The sequence below is a fragment of the Myotis daubentonii genome, chromosome 4, assembly GCF_963259705.1.
Source record: "Myotis daubentonii chromosome 4, mMyoDau2.1, whole genome shotgun sequence".
Taxonomy (NCBI): Eukaryota; Metazoa; Chordata; class Mammalia; order Chiroptera; family Vespertilionidae; genus Myotis; species Myotis daubentonii.
The window spans coordinates 1,673,417-1,681,563 of record NC_081843.1 but is presented as its reverse complement, the minus strand read 5'-3'; positions in this window follow the sequence as shown (position 1 = coordinate 1,681,563).

Below are 8,147 nucleotides of genomic sequence, written 5' to 3'. Positions count from 1 at the left end.
GCGTTTTCACTTGAATTTGCTTTCAAATGTTAGGAATTCATGTTTATACAGCTCAAAATTTTTGTAGAAAGTCTGTAAGTAAGTACTTCACTGCTAATGTTTACAATTGAGGCCAAACTTCTCTGGCATCTTTTGTGTGAATCAGTTAAAATCCTTACGGTTCCAGTACTTACTTGTTACAAAACTCTCTAATTGTGGTAAAACTCTTAAAATACGCAATTAGAGTTTCCAGAAATGATTATATACTTGTAAGAAAAGCTTGAAATAAAAGTAAATGGATTCTTACTACATTTCCTGCCGGTTTTTAATCCCAGACATTACCAGTGGAAAGCTGGTAAATGACCGGAAAACTGATAATATTTACAACTCCGGACACTTTAGGGAGCGTTTTCACTTAAATTTGTTATCAAATGTTAGGAATTCATGTTTATACAGCCCAAAATTTTTTAGAAAGTCTGTAAGGAATGACTATACTGCCTATGTTTACAATTGAGGCCGAACTTCTCTGGCGTCTTTTGTGTGAATCAGTTAAAATCCGTAAGGTTCCAGTACTTACTTGTTACAAAACTCTCTAATTGTGGTAAAACTCTTAAAATACGCAATTAGAGTTTCCAGAAATGATTATGTACTTGTAAGATACTCTTGAAATAAAAGTAAATGGATTCTTACAACATTTCCTGCCGTTTTTTAATCCCAGACATTACCAGTTGAAAGCTGGTAAATGACCAGAAAACTGATAATATTTACAACTCCGGACACTTTAGGGAGCGTTTTCACTTGAATTTGCTTTCAAATGTTAGGAATTCATGTTTATACACCTCAAAATTTCTGTAGAAAGACTGTAAGTCAGGACTTCACTGCTTATGTTTACAATTGAGGCCGAACTTCTCTGGCGTCTTTTGTGTGAATCAGTTAAAATCCTTAAGGTTCCAGTACTTACTTGTTACAAAACTCTCTAATTGTGGTAAAACTCTTAAAATACGCAATTAGAGTTTCCAGAAATGATTATATACTTGTAAGAAAAGCTTGAAATAAAAGTAAATGGATTCTTACTACATTTCCTACGGGTTTTTAATCCCAGACATTACCAGGATAAAGTTGGTAAATGACTGGAAAATTGATAATATTTACAACTGCGGACACTTTAGGGAGCGTTTTCATTTGAATTTGCTTTCAAATGTTAGGAATTCATGTTTATACACCTCAAAACTTCTGTAGAAAGTCTGTAAGGAATCACTATGCTGCCTATGTTTACAATTGAGGCCGAACTTCTCTGGCGTCTTTTGTGTGAATCAGTTAAAATCCGTAAGGTTCCAGTACTTACTTGTTACAAAACTCTCTAATTGTGGTAAAACTCTTAAAATACGCAATTAGAGTTTCCAGAAATGATTATGTACTTGTAAGATACTCTTGAAATAAAAGTAAATGGATTCTTACAACATTTCCTGCCGTTTTTTAATCCCAGACATTACCAGTTGAAAGCTGGTAAATGACCAGAAAACTGATAATATTTACAACTCCGGACACTTTAGGGAGCGTTTTCACTTGAATTTGCTTTCAAATGTTAGGAATTCATGTTTATACAGCCCAAAATTTCTGTAGGAAGCCTGTAAGTAAGGACTTCACTGCTAATGTTTACAATTGAGGCGGAACTTCTCTGGCGTCTTTTGTGTGAATCAGTTAAAATCCTTAAGGTTCCAGAACTTACTTGTTACAAAACTCTCTAATTGTGGTAAAACTCTTAAAATATGCAATTAGAGTTTCCAGAAATGATTATATACTTGTAAGAAAAGCTTGAAATAAAAGTAAATGGATTCTTACTACATTTCCTACGGGTTTTTAATCCCAGACATTACCAGTGGAAAGCTGGTAAATGACCGGAAAACTGATAATATTTACAACTCCGGACACTTTAGGGAGCGTTTTCACTTGAATTTGCTTTCAAATGTTAGGAATTCATGTTTATACACCTCAAAATTTCTGTAGAAAGTCTGTAAGGAATCAATATACTGCCTATGTTTACAATTGAGGCCGAACTTCTCTGGCGTCTTTTGTGTGAATCAGTTAAAATCCTTACGGTTCCAGTACTTACTTGTTACAAAACTCTCTAATTGTGGTAAAACTCTTAAAATACGCAATTAGAGTTTCCAGAAATGATTATAAACTTGTAAGAAACCCTTGAAATAAAAGTAAATGGATTTGTACTACATTTCCTGCCATTTTTTAATCCAAGACATTACCAGCGGAAAGCTGGTGAATGACTAGAAAACTGATAATATTTACAACTCCGGGCACTTTAGGGAGCGTTTTCACTTAAATTTGTTATCAAATGTTAGGAATTCATGTTTACACAGCCCAAAATTTCTGTAGGAAGACTGTAAATAAGGACTTCACTGCTAATGTTTACAATTGAGGCCGAACTTCTCTGGCGTCTTTTGTGTGAATCAGTTAAAATCCTTACGGTTCCAGTACTTACTTGTTACAAAACTCTCTAATTGTGGTAAAACTCTTAAAATACGCAATTAGAGTTTCCAGAAATGATTTTAAACTTATAAGAAACCCTTGAAATAAAAGTAAATGGATTCGTACTACATTTCCTGCGGGTTTTTAATCCCAGACATTACCAGTGGAAAGTTGGTAAATGACCGGAGAACTGATAATATTTACAACTGCGGACACTTTAGGGAGCGTTTTCACTTGAATTTGCTTTCAAATGTTAGGAATTCATGTTTATACAGCTCAAAATTTCTGTAGAAAGTCTGTAAGTAAGCACTTCACAGCTAATGTTTACAGTTGAGGCCGAACTTCTCTGGCGTCTTTTGTGTGAATCAGTTAAAATCCTTACGGTTCCAGTACTTACTTGTTACAAAACTCTCTAATTGTGGTAAAACTCTTAAAATACGCAATTAGAGTTTCCAGAAATGATTATATACTTGTAAGAAAAGCTTGAAATAAAAGTAAATGGATTCTTACTACATTTCCTGCCGGTTTTTAATCCCAGACATTACCAGTGGAAAGCTGGTAAATGACCGGAAAACTGATAATATTTACAACTCCGGACACTTTAGGGAGCGTTTTCACTTGAATTTGCTTTCAAATGTTAGGAATTCATGTTTATACACCTCAAAATTTCTGTAAAAAGTCTGTAAGGAATCACTATACTGCCTATGTTGACAATTGAGGCCGAACTTCTCTGGCGTCTTTTGTGTGAATCAGTTAAAATCCTTAAGGTTCCAGGACTTACTTGTTACAAAACTCACTAATTGTGGTAAAACTCTTAAAATACACAATTAGAGTTTCCAGAAATGATTTTAAACTTATAAGAAACCCATGAAATAAAAGTAAATGGATTCTTACTACATTTCCTGCGGGTTTTTAATCCCAGACATTACCAGTGGAAAGTTGGTAAATGACCGGAGAACTGATAATATTTACAACAGCGGACACTTTAGGGAGCGTTTTCACTTGAATTTGCTTTCAAATGTTAGGAATTCATGTTTATACAGCTCAAAATTTCTGTAGAAAGTCTGTAAGTAAGCACTTCACAGCTAATGTTTACAGTTGAGGCCGAACTTCTCTGGCGTCTTTTGTGTGAATCAGTTAAAATCCTTACGGTTCCAGTACTTACTTGTTACAAAACTCTCTAATTGTGGTAAAACTCTTAAAATACGCAATTAGAGTTTCCAGAAATGATTATATACTTGTAAGAAAAGCTTGAAATAAAAGTAAATGGATTCTTACTACATTTCCTGCCGGTTTTTAATCCCAGACATTACCAGTGGAAAGCTGGTAAATGACCGGAAAACTGATAATATTTACAACTCCGGACACTTTAGGGAGCGTTTTCACTTGAATTTGCTTTCAAATGTTAGGAATTCATGTTTATACACCTCAAAATTTCTGTAAAAAGTCTGTAAGGAATCACTATACTGCCTATGTTGACAATTGAGGCCGAACTTCTCTGGCGTCTTTTGTGTGAATCAGTTAAAATCCTTAAGGTTCCAGGACTTACTTGTTACAAAACTCACTAATTGTGGTAAAACTCTTAAAATACACAATTAGAGTTTCCAGAAATGATTTTAAACTTATAAGAAACCCATGAAATAAAAGTAAATGGATTCTTACTACATTTCCTGCGGGTTTTTAATCCCAGACATTACCAGTGGAAAGTTGGTAAATGACTGGAAAACTGATAATATTTACAACTGCGGACACTTTAGGGAGCGTTTTCACTTGAATTTGCTTTCAAATGTTAGGAATTCATGTTTATACAGCTCAAAATTTCTGTAGAAAGTCTGTAAGTAAGCACTTCACTGGTAATGTTTACAATTGAGGCCGAACTTCTCTGGCGTCTTTTGTGTGAATCAGTTAAAATCCTTACGGTTCCAGTACTTACTTGTTACAAAACTCTCTAATTGTGGTAAAACTCTTAAAATACGCAATTAGAGTTTCCAGAAATGATTATATACTTGTAAGAAAAGCTTGAAATAAAAGTAAATGGATTCTTACTACATTTCCTGCCGGTTTTTAATCCTTGACATTACCAGTGGAAAGCTGGTAAATGACCGGAAAACTGATAATATTTACAACTGCGGACACTTTAGGGAGCGTTTTCACTTGAATTTGCTTTCAAATGTTAGGAATTCATGTTTATACAGCTCAAAATTTCTGTAGAAAGTCTGTAACTAAGGACTTCACTGCTAATGTTTATAATTGAGGCCGAACTTCTCTGGCGTCTTTTGTGTGAATCAGTTAAAATCCTTACGGTTCCAGTACTTACTTGTTACAAAACTCTCTAATTGTGGTAAAACTCTTAAAATACGCAATTAGAGATTCCAGAAATGATTATATACTTGTAAGAAACGCTTGAAATAAAAGTAAATGGATTCTTACTACATTTCCTACGGGTTTTTAATCCCAGACATTACCAGTATAAAGTTGGTAAATGACTGGAAAATTGATAATATTTACAACTGCGGACACTTTAGGGAGCGTTTTCATTTGAATTTGCTTTCAAATGTTAGGAATTCATGTTTATACACCTCAAAACTTCTGTAGAAAGTCTGTAAGGAATCACTATGCTGCCTATGTTTACAATTGAGGCCGAACTTCTCTGGCGTCTTTTGTGTGAATCAGTTAAAATCCGTAAGGTTCCAGTACTTACTTGTTACAAAACTCTCTAATTGTGGTAAAACTCTTAAAATACGCAATTAGAGTTTCCAGAAATGATTATGTACTTGTAAGATACGCTTGAAATAAAAGTAAATGGATTCTTACAACATTTCCTGCCGTTTTTTAATCCCAGACATTACCAGTTGAAAGCTGGTAAATGACCAGAAAACTGATAATATTTACAACTCCGGACACTTTAGGGAGCGTTTTCACTTGAATTTGCTTTCAAATGTTAGGAATTCATGTTTATACAGCCCAAAATTTCTGTAGCAAGCCTGTAAGTAAGGACTTCACTGCTAATGTTTACAATTGAGGCGGAACTTCTCTGGCGTCTTTTGTGTGAATCAGTTAAAATCCTTAAGGTTCCAGAACTTACTTGTTACAAAACTCTCTAATTGTGGTATAACTCTTAAAATATGCAATTAGAGTTTCCAGAAATGATTATATACTTGTAAGAAAAGCTTGAAATAAAAGTAAATGGATTCTTACTACATTTCCTACGGGTTTTTAATCCCAGACATTACCAGTGGAAAGCTGGTAAATGACCGGAAAACTGATAATATTTACAACTCCGGACACTTTAGGAAGCGTTTTCACTTGAATTTGCTTTCAAATGTTAGGAATTCATGTTTATACACCTCAAAATTTCTGTAGAAAGTCTGTAAGGAATCACTATACTGCCTATGTTTACAATTGAGGCCGAACTTCTCTGGCGTCTTTTGTGTGAATCAGTTAAAATCCTTACGGTTCCAGTACTTACTTGTTACAAAACTCTCTAATTGTGGTAAAACTCTTAAAATACGCAATTAGAGTTTCCAGAAATGATTATAAACTTGTAAGAAACCCTTGAAATAAAAGTAAATGGATTTGTACTACATTTCCTGCCATTTTTTAATCCAAGACATTACCAGTGGAAAGCTGGTGAATGACTAGAAAACTGATAATATTTACAACTCCGGGCACTTTAGGGAGCGTTTTCACTTAAATTTGTTATCAAATGTTAGGAATTCATGTTTACACAGCCCAAAATTTCTGTAGGAAGACTGTAAGTAAGGACTTCACTGCTAATGTTTACAATTGAGGCCGAACTTCTCTGGCGTCTTTCGTGTGAATCAGTTAAAATCCTTACGGTTCCAGTACTTACTTGTTACAAAACTCTCTAATTGTGGTAAAACTCTTAAAATACACAATTAGAGTTTCCAGAAATGATTTTAAACTTATAAGAAACCCTTGAAATAAAAGTAAATGTATTCTTACTACATTTCCTGCCGTTTTTTAATCCCAGACATTACCAGTGGAAAGCTGGTAAATGACCAGAAAACTGATAATATTTAAAACTCCGGACACTTTAGGGAGCGTTTTCACTTGAATTTGCATTCAAATGTTAGGAATTCATGTTTATACACCTCAAAATTTCTGTAGAAAGTCTGTAAGGAATCACTATACTGCCTATGTTTACAATTGAGGCCGAACTTCTCTGGCGTCTTTTGTGTGAATCAGTTAAAATCCTTACGGTTCCAGTACTTACTTGTTACAAAACTCTCTAATTGTGGTAAAACTCTTAAAATACGCAATTAGAGTTTCCAGAAATGATTTTAAACTTATAAGAAACCCTTGAAATAAAAGTGAATGGATTCATACTACATTTCCTGCCGTTTTTTAATCCCAGACATTTCCAGTGGAAAGCTGGTAAATGACCAGAAAACTGATAATATTTACAACTCCGGACACTTTAGAAAGCGTTTTCACTTAAATTTGTTATCAAATGTTAGGAATTCATGTTTATACAGCTCAAAATTTTTGTAGAAAGTCTGTAAGGAATGACTATACTGCCTATGTTTACAATTGAGGCCGAACTTCTCTGGCGTCTTTTGTGTGAATCAGTTAAAATCCTTACGGTTCCAGTACTTACTTGTTACAAAACTCTCTAATTGTGGTAAAACTCTTAAAATACGCAATTAGAGTTTCCAGAAATGATTATAAACTTGTAAGAAACCCTTGAAATAAAAGTAAATGGATTCTTACTACATTTCTTGCCGTTATTTAATCCCAGACATTACCAGTGGAAAGCTGGTAAATGACCAGAAAACTGATAATATTTACAACTCCGGACACTTTAGGGAGCGTTTTCACTTGAATTTGCTTTCAAATGTAAGGAATTCATGTTTATACAGCTCAAAATTTCTGTAGAAAGTCTGTAAGTAAGGACTTCACTGCTAATGTTTACAATTGAGGCCGAACTTCTCTGGCGTCTTTTGTGAGAATCAGTTAAAATCCTTACGGTTCCAGTACTTACTTGTTACAAAACTCTCTAATTGTGGTAAAACTCTTAAAATACGAAATTAGAGTTTCCAGAAATGATTATATACTTGTAAGAAACCCTTTAAATAAAAGTAAATGGATTCTTACTACATTTCCTGCCGTTTTTTAATCCCAGACATTACCAGTGGAAAGCTGGTAAAAGACCAGAAAACTGATAATATTTACAACTCCGGGCACTTTAGGGAGCGTTTTCACTAAAATTTGTCATCAAATGTTAGGCATTCATGTTTATACAGCTCAAAATTTTTGTAGAAAGTCTGTGAGGAATGACTATACTGCCTATGTTTACAATTGAGGACGAACTTCTCTGGCGTCTTTTGTGTGAATCAGTTAAAATCCTTACGGTTCCTGTCTTTACTTTTTACAAAACTCTCTAATTGTGGTAAAACTCTTAAAATACGCAATTAGAGTTTCCAGAAATGATTATAAACTTGTAAGAAACCCTTGAAATAAAAGTAAATGTATTCTTACTACATTTCCTGCCGTTTTTTAATCCCAGACATTACCAGTGGAAAGCTGGTAAATGACCAGAAAACTGATAATATTTACAACTCCGGACACTTTAGGGAGCGTTTTCACTTGAATTTGCATTCAAATGTTAGGCATTCATGTTTATACAGCTCAAAATTTTTGTAGAAAGTGTGTAAGGAATG